This window comes from Scyliorhinus torazame, chromosome 5, assembly GCF_047496885.1.
Source record: "Scyliorhinus torazame isolate Kashiwa2021f chromosome 5, sScyTor2.1, whole genome shotgun sequence".
Taxonomy (NCBI): domain Eukaryota; kingdom Metazoa; phylum Chordata; class Chondrichthyes; order Carcharhiniformes; family Scyliorhinidae; genus Scyliorhinus; species Scyliorhinus torazame.
Window position 1 is genome coordinate 278,349,810 of NC_092711.1, and position 19,941 is coordinate 278,369,750.

Below are 19,941 nucleotides of genomic sequence, written 5' to 3' on the forward strand. Positions count from 1 at the left end.
TACCACCACTACTTGAGCTCTCCAGGGGCTGTTACTGGCTTATATGACTCCTTCCCTCAGTAGCCTTTGGACCTCTGACCTGATAAAGGTCTGGTCCTGGGCACTGTACCGTCTGCTCCTGGTGGCGATGGGTTTGCAATACGGGGTGAGGTTCGCAAACAGGGAAGGTGGATCGACCTTGAGGGTCACGAGGCCGCAAACAGTGAGGGGGGGGTATAGGGCCGCCGAATTTGAAAGTTAGATTTTGGAGGTTACACTGGAAGTCTTAACCTAGGAATGTGGCCGCGCAGAGGTGGGGAAGGACGTAAAGCCGGTAATTTTTAAACTCCCTTCCCTGGACTGTGAGATTTGCTACACAAAAACCCTTTATCTCTACTGAGTGGGAACCGGAGGCCAGGGAGATTTTTTGATTAACAGGGTGGATGAGGAGAGAACAGCGCCTTACCATGTTGGGGTGTATGAAGCTCTCCGTGCTCCCAGAGTCGATTAAGCAGGATGTCTCGTGCCCATTGATTAGTACTGTTGTTGTAGCAGTTGAGAGTGTTCGAGGCCGGGACTGGTCCAGGGTCACTGAGGCTAGTCGCAACAGTTGAGTGTTCTCTTTGGGTGGTGTGAGGTCAGCCGAGCTGGGGTTCTGGGAGTCCATCCAAGATGGCGGCTCCCATTGGTCGCATATGGCTTGGGGGTGCACAAAATGGCGGCGCCCATCCATCGATGGGACAAGATGGTGGCACCCAGGGGCCGCATGTGGCCCTGGAAGAGGAAGATGGCGGTGACTGCTGGCCCCACGGGGTCCGCGGAGAGGTTTGTGGTGGCGGTCCGCATTTACCGCCGGAGACCGCGGCGACCGTACGGGCCTGGCATACCACCACGAAGTGGCCCTTTTTACCACATCCCTTGCAGGTGGATGCGCGGGCCGGGCAGCGCTGCTGGGGGTGCTTGGCCTGCCCGCAAAAGTAGCAACGGGGCCCCCCGGGATTGCCAGGCCGCCTTGCAGCACAAGCTTGTGGGGGGATGGGGGATGTCTCGGGGTCGGCTGCGGAGGGGTTCCATGCTGCCCAGGGGGCTGCCGCGCGGTCGGGAACATAAGCGCGGGCGTTTCTGGAGGCCACATCCAGGGGGCCTGCAAGAGCCCGTGCCTCCTTGAGGCCTAGGGTGTCTTTTTCCAGTAATCGCTGGCAGATTTAGGAAGACAGCATACCTGCCACAAAAGCGTCCCGGATCAAGAGTTCTGTGTGGTCGCTCGCTGAAACTTGCGGGCAGCTGCAGTTTCTCCCCAACACCAGGAGCGCATGGTAGAATTCTTCCAGCGATTCCCCAGGGATTTGTCACCTCGTTGCTAGCAGATGTCAGGCGTAGACCTGGTTTACCGGGCGAATATAATGTTCTTTTAGCACCTCCATTGCTGCATCAAATTCCTCTGCGTCCTCGATGAGGGTGTAAATTTCTGGGCTCACCCTCGAGTGCAGGACTTGCAATTTCTTTTCTCCTGTGAGTGTGTTTTCGGCCGTTCTGAGATATCCTTTAAAACACGCCAGCCAGTGCTTGAAGATTGCCGCTGAGTTCGTCGCGTGGGGGCTGAGTTCCAGACACTCCGGCTTGATTCGGAGCTCCATCCTTTTAAATCTAGCTTATTAAATTGATGCACGATCAATGACCACTAAAGCGAGGTTGTAGTCCAACTGAAGGCTTTAATAAGCTAGATGTTTCCCCCAACAGCTCAGGTACAGAATGAAGGCTGCTGGGGCGGCATGGGCTCTTATACCCTGCCTTGCAGGGCGGAGCTACCATACAGCTTGACCAATAGGAAACACATAATATCTATCAATGGTGTTCCAGCATTACCTGGTACCGTAATACCTCTACACAGACTACCGCACCTGTATTACTTTATTCTTCAAAAAACTATCTATCTTTATCTTGAAAACATTTAATGAAGGAACCTCAACTGCTTCACTGGGCAGGGAATTCCATAGATTCACAATCCTTTGGATGAAGATGTTCCTCCTAAACTCAGTCCTAAATCTACTTCCCCTTATTTTGAAGCTATGCCCCCTAGTTCTGTTTTCATCTGCCAGTGGAAACAACCTCCCCGCATCTATCCTATGTACTTCCTTCCTAATTTTATATGTTTCTATACGATTGGCATACGGCTGGGGGACCGGAAAGCCACGCCCTAATTTCCCTTTCGTTTGAATTAGTGGAAGATAATAGGTTCTGTAAGGGGTGCTCAACTCTTCTTGCCAGGTATGTCTTTTTGTGTTCCATCCAGGCAATACTTAATGACCCAGTAATAAAGACTAATATCTGACCAACTACTTTGCGTGATTATATATTTCAGGAGGTACATTTAGATAGCAGCGATACAAATCAACTGAACATTCACTGATATAGAAAAAATAACACTTTCTGAAGCCAAAATAACAAAGGTGTTTAAGTACACACAATCCTTTCCCGGGTCTCTAGACTGAGTCCTTTAATGATTCTTTGTCGAGTACACCTTTCCCCCAATCTCAGCATAATCACGTGGCCAGTTGGACTGAGTGAGCTACATTGAAAAATGGTGAAAGGCTGTCGGAAGGAAATATGGTTCAGGCAGCATATGTCATCTCTAATTAAAAGCAGTCCTTTTATAATATGCAAATCATAGAATCCCATAAGATCCCTACAGTGCAGAAGGAGGCAATTCAGCCCATCAAGTCTGCACCGCCCCTCCAAAAGCGCACTCTGCCTAGGCCCCACACTCCCGCCTTATCCCCATAACCCCACCTAATCTGCACAGACAGCAGAGAGTGAGGATAAATGGGTGTTTCTCTGGTTGGCAACCTGTAACTAGTGGGGTCCCTCAAGGATCAGTGTTGGGCCCGCAGTTGTTCACAATTTACATAGACGATTTGGAGTTGGGGACCAAGTGCAATGTGTCAAAGTTTGCAGACGACACTAAGATGAGAGGTAAAGCAAAAAGGGCAGAGGATACCGGAAGTCTGCAGAAGGATTTGGATAGGTTAGGTGAATGGGCTAGGGTCTGGCAGATGGAATTCAATGTTGGCAAGTGTGAGGCTATCCATTTTGGTAGGAATAACAGCAGAATGGATTATTATTTAAATGGTAAGATGTTAAAACATGCTGCTGTGCAGAGGGACCTGGGTGTGCTGGTGCACGAGTCGCAAAAAGTTGGTGTGCAGGTGCAACAGGTGATTAAGAAGGCTAATCGAGTTTTGTCTTTTGTTGCTAGAGGGATGGAGTTCACGACTAGGGAGGTTATGCTGAAATTGTATACGGTGTTGGTGAGGCCGCATATGGAGTGTTGTGTTCAGTTTTGGTCTCCTTATCTGAGAAAGGACATATTGGCACTGGAGGGAGTGCAGAGGAGATCACTAGGTTGATGCCAGAGTTGAGGGGATTAGATTATGATGAGAGGTTGAGTAGACTGGGACTGTACTCATTGGAGTTTCGAAGGATGCGGGGGGATCTTATTGAAACATATAAAATTATGAAGGGAATAGATAGGATAGATGCGGGCAGGTTGTTTCCACTGGTCGGGGAATGCAGAACTAGGGGGCATAGCCTCAAAATAAGAGGAAGTAGATTTAGGACGGAGTGTAGGAGGAACTTCTTCACCCAAAGGGTTGTGAATCTCTGGAATTCCTTGCCCAGTGAAGCAGTTGAGGCTCCTTCTTTAAAAGTTTTTAAGAAAAAGATAGATACCTTTCTAAAGAATAAAGGGATTTGGGGATATTGTGTACGGGCCCGAGAGTGGAGCTGAGTCCATAAAGATCAGCCATGATCTCATTAAATGGCGGAGCAGGCTCAAGGGGCCAGATGGCCTACTCCTGTTCCTAGTTCTTATGTTCTTATCTTTGGATTTGAATAGACAATTTAACATAGCCAATCCACCTAACCTGCACTTCCATGGACTGTGGGAGAAAACTCCACACAGACAAGGCTGGAATTGAACCTGGGTACGTGACGCTGTGAGGCAGTAGTGCTACCTTGCTGCAAATAAGGGATGTGACTGCCTATTTGAACAAAGTTTCCAGGTAACTTTCCACCTCCCTGATGCATCACAGTGTCCAAAGCTGGGGACTCCAGAAGTTCCTTGAGCTGAAGGTTCTCAAGCTGTACCCACTTACTGAAGATGTGGATCTCATTGGTGCCTACTCATCCCCATAAGCTGCAGCTGCAACACATCACTTACCCTGGCATCTTTATTGTATTTAGTTTAACCTATTGGATTTCAAATTTATAAATATCACTCAATAGTTTTCTGTCTTTATCCCAAATAGCTATAAATGTAATGCAATACTCCTGTCCCTCCAATAATGGTTTAAACTGCACCCTACATTTAGTGGGATAAAATATTAAAACGACACTAAGCAATCATCTACCTGATTATCGAATTAAATCATTGAACACTTACGAGCTTTTGAAGGTTGAAAAAATATATATAAATAGCACCACCTCCTTTTCCCTCTGTGCTGTACATCCACCTGCACCAATTCTCATGTTAGCACTCAGTGACAAGTTGTCACATTCATACCTTGTCACACTCTGTGCTCCTACGCTCCAAATAGCTGAAGGACTGAATACCTTCCTCACCCGTTCTTATTTTTCTTTTGTTCTTTGTTTTGTATGACAGCTCCTGATGAAGATGCTGCATTTTACCATTCACACCTCCTCGAGTCACATCTTTTGTTCTTCACCTGTCACATATCTGTGATTTTATATTCTCTATTTTCCACCCAAGCACAGACCTTTTGGGGTTTTTTTCCTCCCCACTCCACCTTCCCTGCCTCTGTAATTGCTTTAAACATGGTACATTTCTATTTTTTCTATTTCTGAAAAAAGGTCATTGACCTGAACTGTTACTTCTGGCCTGGATTTCTGCAGAGTCGTAGAGAATCTGCGGCACATCTGAAATGGAGCACATATCTCGAAGACCTGCCCTTATATCAGGCACAAAGAACACTTACCGGGGAGGAGGGGGAAAAAGTGGCTGGCCATACTACCCACACGTGGGAATCCAGAACTCAGCAGGGTCATTTAATAAATAAATAATCTTCATTGTCACAAGTAGGCTTATGTTAACACTGCAATGAAGTCACTGTGAAAAGCCCCTAGTCTCCACATTCCAGCGCCTATTCAGGTACACAGAGGGTGAATTCAGAATTCTCAGTCCGGTACGGGAATTGAACCTCCTGTGCTGCTGACCTTTTCTGCATCACAAACCAGCTGTCTAGCCCACTGAGCTAAACCAGCCCTCAACTCAGTGTTGAGTATAAATAGACATCAGTTTAAATGCAGCAAGGGCCTGAACCTGTTATTTTCATAGAATTTTCATAGCAGAAGGAGGTCATTCAGCCCATCCAGTCTGCACCGGTCCTTGGAAAGAGCAACCTACTTAAGCCTCACACATCCACCCTATCCCCTTTATCCCCGTAACCCAACCTAACCATTTTGAACATGAAGGGGCAATTTAGAATGGCCAATCCACCGAACCTGCACATCTTTGGACTGCGGGAGGAAACCGGAGCACCCGGAGTAAACCCACGGGGAGAACATGCAGACTCCACACAGACAATGACCCGAGCTGGGAATCGAACCTGGGACTCTGGAGCTGTGAAGCAACAGTGCTAACCACTATGCTGCCGTGTTGCCCATAAAAGTATGTGTCAGAAGTGGGATTCAAACCCACGCCTCCAGTTGGAGACCAGAACACCCAGCTTACAGTGGAAGGACTTCACTCCTTGAGTCTGGCACCTTAGACCACTTGGCCATCCTGACACCCTTGAGCTATTTATGAGCTATGAATCTTTAGAAAGTAGTAAATGCTCATTGAAGATGGACAGCGTTTGTAGAACTGTCAAGCCGTCATGTTATTTAAATGGCCAGCCCTTTAAGAATTGAAAGAATCTGCTCGCCTGAGCAGGCGAATTTTAAAAATCTGTTCCAGCAATTTCAATAACTGTTAATTTCCTATGTGCTTTTTTATATCATGAAGACTGTAATAGATATTTGGAACATTATTTTATTTCATCTCAGCTCATGGCTCCTGATCTCTTCTCTTGGTAGTTAGTGGGTGGCTTGGAATGGAGGGTATAAGGCCAAAAGTGATGAGTAGGGGCGGCACGCGGCACAGTGGTTAGCACTACATCCTGCGGCGCTGAGGACCCAGGTTCGAATCCCGGCTCTGGGTTACTGCCTGTGTGGAGTTTGCACATTCCTCCGTGTCTGCGTGGGTTTCAGCCCCACAACCCAAAGATGTGTAGGTTAGGTGGATTGGCCATGCTAAATTGCACCTTAATCGGAAAACAAAAATAATTGGGTACTCTAAATTTATTTATTTTTTAAAAGGTGGTGGGTGTGTGGTTATGAATTGGCATGAAGTCGGCATCAGATCTCATAGTTACTACTAACTATTTAGCACTGATTAAAAATGGGCCAGTGAGGAATGATATTTTGTGTTCATATTATTCCAAAAGACCATTACAATTATTAAAAAACAGTTAACTTAGTTTACAGTTTAGAAAACGTGCCATTTTTCACTACCTGTGTAACATTGTTGCAGAGTTTATTCATTCAATTACAGGCACATAAAATCGGTGATTATTTGTACCAAATGAGATCGCACAAAAGTTACAGGACTAAAATGGCCGTCAGCCACCCAATATCTGATAAAAATAATAGAGCCCCCCAACGGATACGAGAGGCTGAATTCTCCGATTCTGAGGCTATGTCCCCACGCCGGTGTGGGTACGGTGGCGTTTTACGTCAGAAAAACTGGCGCAAAACGGCCACTGATACCCCATTTTTCTGGGGGCCAGCAGGGCAGCAGCGCAGAGCGCCGGCTCTAGCTGCCGATATGCCCTGGAGAATTGCCGTGTCCATGGCCGTGCATGCGCATAGCAACGGCCTGCAGCGGCCGCGCCGTGCAACATGGCGGATGCAGCCCGCGGACCAGGCCCGCCAAATAGTGCCCCCCCTTTGGCCAGTTCCCACACCACGGACCACCCCCCCCCCCCACAGTGCCCCAGCCCCGACTAATGTCCCCCCCGCCTGCAGATCGGCCGTCCCCCGACTGTGGCGGTGCTGGACTGAGCCCACAGCCGCCACGCTGAGTTCCCGACGGATGAGATCATGAGAGACCTACACCGTTGGGTATTCGGCTGGATGGGGTCGGAGCATCGGGGGGGGGGGGGCCTCAGGCAATGTCCTGAGGCTGTCGACATGTGGCGCGGCATGCTCCTAGAGAAAGCGGGGCCGCCCCCGATTCTGTCGTAAACTTGGATTCTCCGGCCGTTCGCCGAACACGATTTCGGGGTCGCCGACCGGAGAATCCAGCCTGAGTTCTTTTTATCTTTCATTAACAAAGACGAAGGGTGGATTCTCTGTTGCCCGTTGCCGGCAACAGGTTTCCTGATCTGGCGGAGAATCGAGCAACGTCCAGTAAACGGGATTGGCGCCGGACACCAATCCTGTTCATAACCTCTCATCCCTCGCCGGCAGCAAGCTACATGCCCGTGCCAGCTGCACCATATAAATTGTTCATTAGCACCCATTTGCATCCAATTTAGAGGCTGAAAGTTCAATTCTTCAGGCCCCTGTGATGCTCCAGCCCTCCCAGCCAGAATTGGTGCAAGTATTTTCAAACTTTGCCCCGAGGCGATGGATCCCGCGGTGCTTAAAGTGCGTCAGAACAGACCGGTCGTTTTACATGGTGCGGCTGCTAGCCCCTCACCAGTCGCAGCATCAGCAAGGGGGGCACCGCCGATTTTTTTCCACGTAAAATGCCACGGATCCTCCGCACTTAGCCTCAGAATCGGAGAATCTGGCCCACAGTCTCCAGAATGGAGATCCCAGCCTCGGTATTTTTACTGAGGGAAAATATGATTGGCGAATGGTGATGAATTTTACTTTTCAAGCTAGAAATAATAAAATAAAAGCAAAATACGGCAGATACTTGAATCTTAAACAATAAAAGTTTAACCTGTGAATGCAGCACGAAATCTTACAAATATACAAACATATGAGCATAGGAAACAGAAGCAAAAGTGGGGCAATTTGACTCTTCGGGCCTGCTCCGACATTCAATAAGATCATGGTTGATGTGTTTATGTTAAGTTCCACATTTCCCATCTGCCCCTGATAACCTTTGATTCCCTTGCCTGACAAGAATCTATTTGTAATATGCAAAATACTGTGGATGCTGGAATCTGAAACAAACAGAGGTTGCTGGGAAAACTCAGCTGGTCTGCCAGAATCTATCAGAAGGGAAACAGAGTTAATGTTTGAGTCGTAGACTCTGTCAAAACTGAAAGGAGGGAGAATGTAGAAAGTACAACACAAAGTAACAACTTTAAAAACAAAAGACAGATGGCCTTTGAGAGGGAGAGGGGGATATTTTGCATTGTGGCAATACATGTATGGAATGTAAAAAAAGAAAGAGGGGGGTTTAATATGAAGGTGAAATGTCAAAATCTAAAGTTGCCAAACTCAACATTGAGTCCCGAGGGCTGCAACACGCCCAATGGAAGATGGGATGCTGCTCCTCCAGCTTGCGTCGGGCTTCACTGGAGCATTGGAACAGTTCAAGGATGGACATGTAGCCATGATTTTGATTTTGATTTGATTTGATTTATTATTGTCACATGTATTAGTATACAGTGAAAAGTATTGTTTCTTGCATGCTGTACAAACAATGCATACCGTATATAGGGAAGGAAGGAGATACTGCAGAATATAATGTTACATTTATTGCAAGGTGTAGAGAAAAGATCAATTTAATGCGAGGTAGGTCCATTCAAAAGTCTGATGGCAGTAGGGAAGAAGCTGTTCTTGAGTCGGTTGGTACGTGACCTCAAACATTGGTATCTTTTTCCTGACGGAAGAAGGTGGAAGAGAGTATGTCCGGGGTGCGTGGGGTCCTTAATTATGCTGGCTGCCTTTCTGAGGCAGCGGGAATTATAGATAGAGTCAATGGATGGGAGGCTGGTTTGCGTGATGGACTGGGCGACATTCACGACCTTTTGTAGTTTCCTGCAGTCTTGGGCAGAGCAGGCTCCATACCAAACTTTGATACAACCAGAAAGAATGCTTTCTACAGTGCATCTGTAGAAGTTGGTGAGGGTCGGAACTGACATGCCAAATTTCCTTAGTATTCTGAGAAAGTAGAGTCATTGGTGGGCTTTCTTAACTATAGTGTCGGCATGGGGGGACTAGGACAGACTGTTGGTGATCTGTACACCTAAAAACTTGAAGCTCTCGACCCTTTCTATTTCGTTTCCATTGATGTAGACAGGGGCATGTTCTCCACTACGCTTCCTGAAGTCGATGACAATCTCCTTCGTTTTGGTGACATTGAGGGAGAAATTATTGTCGTCGCACCAGTTCACCAGATTCTCTATCTCATTCCTGTACTCTGTCTCGTCGTTGTTTGAAATCTGACCCACTACGGTGATGTCATCAGCAAATTTGAAAATCGAGTTGGAGGGGAATTTGGCCACACAGTCATAGGTGTATAAGGAGTATAGTAGGGGGCTGAGGACACAGCCTTGTGGGGCACTGGTGTTGAGGATGATCGTGGAGGAGGTGTTGTTGCCTATCTTTACTGATTATGGCCTGTGGGTTAGAAAGTTCAGGATCCAGTCGCAGAGGGAGGAGCCGAGGCCAAGGCCACGGAGTTTGGAGATGGGTTTTGTAGGAATGACGGTGTTGAAGACTGAGCTGTAGTCGATAAATAGGTGTCTTTGTTATCTAGGTGTTCCAGGGTAGAGTGCAGGGCCATGGAGATGGTGTCTGCTGTGGACCTGTTGCAGCGGTAGGCGAACTGTAGTGGATCAAGGCAATCCGGGAGGCTGGAGTTGATTCGTGCCATGACTAACCTTTCGAAGCACTTCATGATGATGGATGTCAGAGCCACTGCACGATAGTGATTAAGGCACGCTGCTTGACTTTTTTTTGGTACAGGGATGATGGTTGTCTTCTTGAAGCAGATAGGGACTTCAGATTGTTGTAAAGAGAGGTTGAAGATGTCTGCAAATAGAGTCAAATCTACCTCTGCTTCAAAAATGTTCCCGCTTCCACTGCCTTCTAAGACAGAGAGCTCTGAAGTTGCACATCCCTCAGAGAGAAAAGAATTCTACTTATCCCCGTCCTAAAGGGGCGATACCTGCTTTTAAAACAGTGTTCTCTTATTCTGGACTCACCCAAAAGAGGAAACATCCTTTCAACATCCACCTTGTCAAACCGTTCCAGACCATAGAATCATAGAATTCCTACATTGCAGAAGGAGGCCATTCAGCCCATCGGGTCTGCAACAACCCTTTGAAAGAACACCCTAGCTAGTCCCAATCCTCCCCCTATGCCCATAACCCCACCTAACCTTTTGACACTAAGAGAACATTTAGCATGGCCAATCCACCTAACCCGCACATATTTGGATTGTGGGAGGAAACAGGAGCACCTGGAGGAAACGCACACAGACACAGGGAGAAGTTGCAAACTGCACACAGACAGTCACCTGAGGTCGGAATCGAACCAGGGTTCCTGCCGCTGTGAGGTAGCAGTGCTAACCACTGTGGCACCATGCTGCCCTGTTTAGAATCATATATACTTCAATCTAGTTGCCCCTCATTCTTCTAAAGTCCAGTGGAAATAAGTCCAGCCTTTTATGATGAAATTGAGTTCTTTCTGTCCAGTCTGGTATCAATCAAAAGGCTGAGTTTGGATTTGTAGATACTGTTTTATTTTATTTCAAATAGCTTGCAAGCCAGACTCACTCTGTTAACCCAGGACCAACACTGTTCCTGAGATCCCCAGAGGAAGTGAGTGAAAACAAAGCACATAACATCTTATACACATGAACATAGAATCAAGTTTCACACACGACCAAATAAGGTAACGGTGACAAATACAAGATTCTTATAGGCCCTATTCCCACATTCCTTGACCTGGCCATGTAACCTGACCTCCACAACCACTGATCCTGATAGGCCCATTGCACATTCCTCCCCTTGGGCCTCTTTCACCCAGCATCCTTTGCAGTATCCTTTGTGCAAAGAACTGGTCCTAATAGCTACCCATCTCCCTCTCGCCATGCTTTACCCAAACTCTCTGTTCACTCCCTGCAACCCGAATTAATATCCATAATGCACTATTCTAACTGGTCACCCCAGTCTAATGCTCTTTTCTTTAGTTCAATTCCTCATTTCAACCGATCATAGAACATAGAAAAATACAGCACAGAACAGGCCCTTCGACCCACGATGTTGTGCCGAACTTTTGTCCTAGATTAATCATACATTATCATTGAATTTATAGTGCAGAAGGAGGCCATTCGGCCCATCGAGTCTGCACCGGCCCTTGGAAAGAGCACCCTACCCATAGTCAACACCTCCACCCAACACTAAGGGCAATTTTAGACACTAAGGGCAATTTATCATGGCCAATCCACCTAACCTGCACATCTTTGGACTGTGGAAGGAAACCGGAGCACCTGGAGGAAACCCACGCTCACACGGGGAGGATGTGCAGACTCCGCACAGACAGTGACCCAAGCCGGAATCGAACCTGGGACCCTGGAGCTGTGAAGCAATTGTGCTATTCACAAGGCTACCGTGCTGCCCCACGATTATCATCGATTGGAACTGATTCATCATGCACCATTTTATTTACATCTGACTTAATTTGCTATCAAGGATTAATCTGAAGTCTGCACTTCCAACAGTTTGTGCTACACTAGGCACAGCCCTGCTTTGGCCCCAGTACACCTTCACCAGGCGAATCAACACACTTTGCAGCAGGAACAGAAACTCCAGCTGATTTTTTTTCTCCCTGTCTCCCCCAGGACACTGAGATTATCTCTCGCCCTCGAATTAATGCCACTACTAATTCAGCAGAGATTAGGTATTATCATCTCCATCTTTGGCACAACAACTGTCAAACCGTGATCCAGTAAAAGTCAGTGCCTTCAGGAGAGGAATGAGAAAAATGAAGATAAACTGATATAATTTGTTCAATGCCATGGAGTACTTACCCGTTCAAACAGAATCATGTCAGCACAATGGCAATAAAAATAAGAAAATTCACTGCAGCTAGTATATTAGGCAATCTCTCATGACATTGTGTATGGACAAAAGTAATCGCCTTTCATTTTGTTCTGCTTGCCTACCAGCCTTTATTTGGATTCATATCTTCTTATCTGTTCCACGCCCACATATTCTTTCATTTCTGTCTCCTGAAATGTCTGCACTCTTTTTCTCATTCTGTACATTCAGTTGTTTGACATTTGCACAGTCAGGAACATTTTTATGTGGATGTGGTTTCTGTTCAATCAAAATTATTTCAATTATATCAAATAGCCACAACGAGCAGTTCCATCCCCATTAAAATTTTCAGTTTGTTCTTCTATTCAGGATATGAGCTATATGTCAGTATGTCCCACAGAAGAGGGATATCGTGTGGATGAGAGACATAATTTGTGTGATAACAATGTCTTTATCGACAGAGGGTGAGGAAAACACATCAGTATTTTTGTGGGGATTTCTTACATCTGTTAGCAGATCTCAGAATTTATAAATCTTGCATGTAGCATATATCCATTACGGATCACACAATGATGCAAACAGCATTTTAAATGAGATTTTAAAAAAGAAGGAATATCACTTATAAACCAAGAGTGTGAAATTTGCAAGTAGCTACAGGTACCAGGATTTATCTATTAAGAACATTGCTCTTAAAGTTCCAAACTTGACTAACAGCTAGATATAACGAATGTGCTCCAGAATCCAAAGCTGTGCCAGATAAAATCCATTTGTCTGTGCAAATTAATATTTATTGGTGTAAGCTTTACTCGGGAATTTGAATAAAATTAATTTTAACTCAGCATTCGTCATTGTGCATTCATCTCATTCCACAGATCAATAAGCTCACCCGGGACCAACATTCATGATATACCAACGTTTGTGTTAACCAATATAAAGAGAAGGAAATGGAACAGGAGCACGATGAAGGAGTTGGTTTGGGGGAGGATAGCCGTTGAAGGGATTGAGAATAATAGAAGGGGAAGCTATTGGGAAACTAAAGAGAAAACCAGGAATTGAGAAGGAAATTAAATGAGTGGGGAGGGTGGAGGGGAGATAAACTTAAGGGGTGGAATTCTCCGTCCCGCCGCACCCGTTCTCTGGTCTGGCATGCACCCCCCCCCCCGCCCCCGGCAGTGGGATCCTCCGTGCCGGCAGCCTGACAATGGGGTTACACATCGTGGGCACCCCAAAGCCATTGGGAAATCCGGGGGCGCTGCCGGCGAAGCGGAGGATCCTGTCGACGGAGAATCCAGCACAAGATTTCAGACATAACACTATCCTTGACCAACCCACCGGGTCTTGCCGGTTAATCAATCGAACCGACTCCTTCCAGAACCAGTTCCTAAGATTTACCCAGTGCTGAAATGTCTAGCCTCTCGGCTCCAAACTGAAACCTGGCAACACAATGCCCTGACAAGCAGGCTGCTTCAGCTTAAGTCTTCTGCTTAAAGGTACATTCCGATTATGGATCCACGGACCAAAACGAATAAAATAAAATAAATGGGAACAAAGAAAAGAATCAGGAAGGACTCTTACAGTGAGCTGAACATACTTAACTTAATCTCTTGGCATCAGACTCAAATTGATCTCCGGATTGCTGTAATTATCGGGGCCCATCGATTTGCCTGTGCCGTGGGGGCACTCTTTCCCTCCGCGCCGGCCGCTGTAAAGGTCTGCCATGGCCGGTGCGGAGAAGAACCCCCTTGCGCATGCGCTGGGATTGATGTGTTATGCAGATAGGTTTGATGTGGACTGCGCTCGATGCATGGAAGCTAGAAACATACGTCTAACACTGGAGAAGATCCAACACTGTTTTATTCAATGATAGAACTGATATACATATTCAGCTGTGGGGCGACACTATACTGAACTGACTGGAGACCTTGTAGTAGCCTGACCAGACTTACTAGCTACCACATGATGTTTGCACTTGCTAGCTCATGGACACTGACTATCTCAGTGGCTGGGTCCAGAGAGAACGGGAAACCTAGTGCCCTCTGGCTTTATAGTGGTCGTGCCCTGTCTGGTAATTGGCTGCACTGTGCTGTGTGCTTACTGGTCATCCTGTGTGTCAATCACTGCCTGTCTGCATCTCATATACATGAGTGGATATTATGACAGTGATCACGCTGGATCCTTCTGGCGCTCCCACGCATGTGCCAACCTGCGCTGGCCGGCGGAGGTCCTTTGGCACTGGTTGGCACGGTGCCAACCCGCCGTCGCCGGCCTAGCCCCCGAAGGTGCGGAGGATTCCGCACCTTCCAGGCGGCCCGACGCCGGAGTGGTTCACACCACTCCTCGCCGCCGGTACGACCCACCTCGCTGGATACCGGAGAATCCCGTCCCAGATGTGAATAGCTTGAATTAAATTCTCACAAGACACATACAGTAAACCAACTGCCATGTTTAGTTGGGAAATAAACCTATGCAGTTTCCATCTAGTTTCACTCATCACGGGCTGGATTCTCCGATCCCCGTCGCCAAAATTGTGTTCGACTATGGGGCGGAAAATCCCCAATATAAAGAACAAAGAAAAGTACAGCACAGGAACAGGCCCATCGGCCCTCCAAGCCTGCGCCGACCATGCTGCGTGTCTAAACTAAAATCTTCTGCACTCCCGGGGTCCGTATCCCTCTATTCCCATCCTATTCATGTATTTGTCAAGATGCCCTTAAACGTCACTATTGTCCTGTTGCTCTTATTAGCCTTAGTTTTATTAGCTCTGATTATGTCACCTTTGCTCACGAGTCGCCAGGTATCTTTCGGATACCGCCACGTGGTTCAAGCTCGAGTTATGATTAATAAGTCAGTACACCGCTTAGTAAGATTGAAATCAACGGTCATTTATTATGTACAGCAATAAATACTTACACAATAATCCTACTGTCTATATCAAAACCTACCACTACTTAACTTTTGGGGATGGCCCACCAGGTCAGGGAAACGAATGGTTTATCGAATTGGGTCTGGCCTGCGGGATTCAAAAGGCTGATACGGGTCGATGGCTAGGAGTCTCTATCGGGTAGCGATCGCTGGAGTCAAACTTCCATCCTTCTGGTAGTGTGGCGACCAGAATTGAACACTGTACTCCAAGAGTAGCCTAACTATGGTTCTATGCAGTTGCAACATGATTTGCCAATTTTTATACTCAATGCCCCGGCCAATGAAGGCAAGCATGCCGTACGCCTTCTTGACTACCTTCTCCACCTGTGTTGCCCCTTTCAGTGACCTGTGGACCTGGACACCTAGATCTCTCTGACTGTCAATACTCAATGACGCCGAAATCAGGAGCGGCAGTGCTTTCGCGATGCTCCGCTTCATGAAAAGTGGCGTATTCAGAGAGTATGCCACATTACGTATCCACGTCCTCGGAATGTTGGCTGACACCCGCCCCGCGGTGCTCTGTCCCCGACCGGCCGAGTTCCCGACGGTCTCACCCATCGGGAACTCAGTGTGGCGACTGCTGATTCAGTCCAGCGCCGTCACAGTCGGGGGAGGGCGCGCGAGCCGGACGAAGGGGGGGACTATTTTGCGGGCTGGGACCACGAGCGGCATCCCCATGAAGCACGGCGTGGCCACTGCAGGCCGTCACCATGCGCATCACACCCACGGACCCGGCAACTCTCCAGGCCGTATCAGCAGCTAGAGCTGGGAGCTCTACGCTGCCGGGCTGCTAGCCCCCACTGGTAACAGGGAATCGGTGGCCATTTTACGGCAGTTTTCCTGGCGTAAAACGCCACCCTTTTCACGCTGGCATGGGGAATTAGTTTCCAGAATGGAGAACCCAGCCCCACATCTCTGAGAAGCTTTTCAAGGGTCCTTCACCTGTAATGATTTAGTTTAAATTGGTGCTGTGACCCTCATCCCTTAAATTCAACTGGTGATACTCAAGGATTAGTCAGAAAGTAATTCTGTTTTGGGTTATTATATTAGTGATGCACGATCAATTGTACAAAGACTCAGGTTGGATACAACTGTGGCCTTATTGCAGTAAGATGTGTGGCCTCCCACAGCAGCTGGCGAAATGGCTGCTGAATAGAGGACACGCATATTTATACTCCTTCTACTGGGCGGTGCCAGCAGGCAGGGGCTACCGGCGAACCTGTAGTACAGGTCCTACCTTACATCACCTAATACAGGTGTAACAGTGGTTTACCACAATTAGACCCCTTCTGGACACTGTAATCTTATCTATACCACCAAGTGCACTGCTTTAACCTTCATGAAACTGGTCAAATGAATACTTCACTGAGAGGAGGCAAAGTTAAAATCAACAGGCTGATTTATTACACAAACAGAGGAACATTTCCAGAAAATCGTACCTTACTGCAACTTAATCTTGCCACTCCGTTTGTCATTATCATAGAATTTACAGGCAGAAGGAGGCCATTCGGCCCATTGACTTTGCACCGGCTCTTGGAAAGAGCACCCTACCCAAGGTCAACACCTCCACCCTATCCCCATAACCCAGTAACTCCACCCAACACTAAGGGCAATTTTGGACACTAAGGGCAATTTTTTATCATGGCCAATCCACCTAACCTGCACATCTTTGGACTGTGGGAGGAAACCGGAGCACCCGGAGGAAACCCACGCACACACGGGGAGGATGTGCAGACTCCGCACAGACAGTGACCCAAGCCAGAATTGAACCTGGGACCCTGGAGCTGTGAAGCAATTGTGCTATCCACAATACTACCGTGCTGCCCTGTTGATGTTGATGTACACATTGATGACTGGACGTTGTCTTTCCAGGTTATAATTTCCCATTTGCTGATGACACGAAACTCAAATGCAGTAAGCAATGAGGACAGTAATAGGCATCAGCAGATGGGTTAAGTCAAGAGACTCGCGATAAATGTAATTCAATGCAGAGAACTGTGAAGTAATGCACTTTGCTAGGAAGAATGAAGAAACAATATAAATTAAATTGTACAATTTTAAAGTGGGTGCAGGAACAAAGAAACCTGGAGGTGCTTATACACAAATCTTTGAAGATGGCAAGTCAAGCTGCGAAGGCTGTGAAAAAATCATTTGGAATAGCTTTTTAGAGAACAAAAGCAAGCAAGTTATGCTAAACCTTTATAAGACACAAGCTAAATCTCAGCTGGAGTGTTATTTGAATTTTGAGCACAGCACTTTAGGAAAGATGTCATGCCTTGGAGGGCGTGCAGAAGAGATTTGTAAGAATGGTACCAGGTGTCATGCTATGCAGACATGCATACAATGAGATACAAACAGGCAGCTAATGAATGCAGAGAACAGGACATAACCAATCAGCAGACAGAACACTTAGGGGTGGTTTCCCACTATAAAAGGCACAAGGCACTCACACTCTGCCTCTTTCCACTGGTGACATCTACAGTGTGAGTCAGGGTGTACAGATCATATAACTCCTACAGCACGTGGCTAAGAGCTAGTCTGGTTCAGTCAGACAGATTAATCACACTAGGTTAGCAGAGAGTCGAACTCACAGAGGGTTGAGCTAACTGTGTGACAGGTTCAATAAATCATATTGAACTAACTTCAAGGTGTGGAGTATCTCTCAGGTAAAGCTGCATCCAGTTGCAGCCCGTGTTATCTTACTGTGCTTAACACAACATGATACCAGGAGACTGCAATCCCTAGGCGATTTACCTCAATCTGGTCCGTGACGACCAGCATATGTATCCCGACAACATGGAGAAGATCCCGGCTCCTCAACAGTTGCGGACCTCTGGCAATCTCAGTGCCAACTGGCGGACTTTCAAGCAAAGGTTTCTGCTGTACATCGAAGCCTCAGACCTCGAGGGTCCGTCTGATACAAGGAAGATCGCGCTTCTCCTCTCAACTGCGGGGGATCAAGCCATCCAACTCTTCAACTCGCTGAAATTCACCGAAGGCCAGGACAAGACAAAGTTTTAGACCGTCCTGGACAAGTTTGATAGTCATTGTGAAGTGGACACCAATGAAATCTTCGAGCGCTATATGTTCAATCAACGCCTTCAAGGTAAAGATGAATCTTTCAACTCCATCCTAACTAATCTCCGTCTACTAGCGCTGTCCTGCAACTTTGGTGATATTGCTGACTCCATGATCAGGGACCAGATTGTTTTCGGAGTTTACTCTGATCCTCTGAGCGAGCAGCTTTTAAAAATCAAGAATATGACCCTGCCAGTCGCAATTAAAACATGTACAGTGCACGAGCACGCCAAAAATCGGTATTGGCTGAAAAGGATAAACTTGCCTCCCACGAGGCAGAGAGTATACCCGGATGCAGCGCCTCAGCCTTTGAGAAAGCAGCCATTTTGCGTGCTCTTCCCGGAGCCCCACGCATGCGCGATGCAACTGGGATGATGCAGCAGCCGATCACCACTCTGCGCAGGTGCGAACGTCTGCCGACCGCACTGCGCATGTGCAACGTCGCACGGAGCGTAATGACATCATGACGTGCCCGAACTGCGGCATCGCCCACTTAAAGAGACACTGCCCTGCAAGAGGCAGGCAATGTTTAAATTGTGGGAAGCCTGGACACTATGCAGCTGTGTGCAGGTCTGCACCACCAGTCAAGGGACAGCCCTCCCAATTCCAACGCAGACGTGTAAGGAGTGTACAGCAAGGTTTACAGGATTCTAATCCTGACCGTACAACGGATCTTCAAGCCGGCATTGACAACATCCAAGCTCTGTATCCAGATGTGTTCGACGAGATGAGCACTCTGCCATATCACTCTGCCATATCGGTACAAGATCCTGCTACGGCCTGATGCCACGCCTGTGGTCCACGCACCATGCCGGGTCCTGGCTCCATTGAAGGAGCGCCTGAAGGCGCAGCCCAAGGCTCTTCAGGACCAGGGCATAATTTCTAAAGTGACGTAACCGACTGACTGGGTCAGCTCGATGGTATGTGTGAAAAAGACTTTGGGTGAGCTGCGCATCTGTATTGGTCCCAAGGATCTCAACCAGAATATAATGCGGGAACACCACCCCATCCCGAAGCGGGAGGAACTCACAAGTGAGATGACACATGCCCGGTTTTTCAAAAAGCTAGATGCGTCACAGGGATTCTGGCAAATCCAGCTGGATGAGTCCAGCTGAAGGCTCTGCACCTTCAACACACCGTTTGGCACGTACTGCTACAATCATTTGCCATTTGGCATTGTCTCGGCCTCGGAGATCTTCCATAGAATCATGGAGCAGATGATGGAGGGAATTGAAGGGATTAGTGTGTATGTGGACGACATTATCATTTGGTCCACGCCCCCTGAAGAGCACATCTCTCGTCTCCAGCAGGTATTCCGCCGTGTCCATGCCAATGGCCGCAAGCTGAACAGGGCCAAGTGTTGCTTTGGCATGTCGACACTTACGTGCTTAGGTGACCAGATATCTCAACAGGGTGTGCGCCCGGACGCAGACAAGATCAAGGCCATCAAAGCCATGAAGACCCCTGAAGACAAGAAGGCGGTACCGCGTTTTTTAGGCATGGTAAACTTCTTGGGCAAGTTTATCCCAAACCTGGCCTCACACACCACAGCCCTCAGACACCTGGTAAAAAAGTCTACTGCCTTAGAATGGCAGGCAGCTCATCAAGCAGAGTGCTTGGAGCTGAAAGCCAAGCTCACCACGGCACCTGTATTGGCATTTTTTGACCCTGCCAGGGAAACGAAAGTCTCGACAGATGCAAGCCAAGACGGCATCGGCGGGGTGTGGCTCCAGCGCGATGACACATCATCCTGGGCACTGGTTGCCTACGCATCACAGGCAATGACACCCACCGAGCAGTGGCATGCCTGGGCCTGCTTACTGGAGTTCTCAAGTTCCACGATTATGTCTACGGCCTGCCGACATTCACTGTTGAGATGGACCACAGGCCTCTGGTC

The 19,941-nt window shown here is 47.6% G+C and overlaps 1 non-coding gene across 1 annotated transcript; it reads right to left on the bottom strand.

Moving 5' to 3' along the window:
* Positions 1-5,670: 5,670 nt before the first annotated feature.
* trnal-caa (transfer RNA leucine (anticodon CAA)) lies at positions 5,671-5,784 on the bottom strand. The gene is made up of 2 exons: positions 5,747-5,784; positions 5,671-5,716 (listed from the first exon to the last, which is right to left on the bottom strand). It is a non-coding gene; the product is annotated as a tRNA-Leu (tRNA).
* Positions 5,785-19,941: the final 14,157 nt, after the last annotated feature.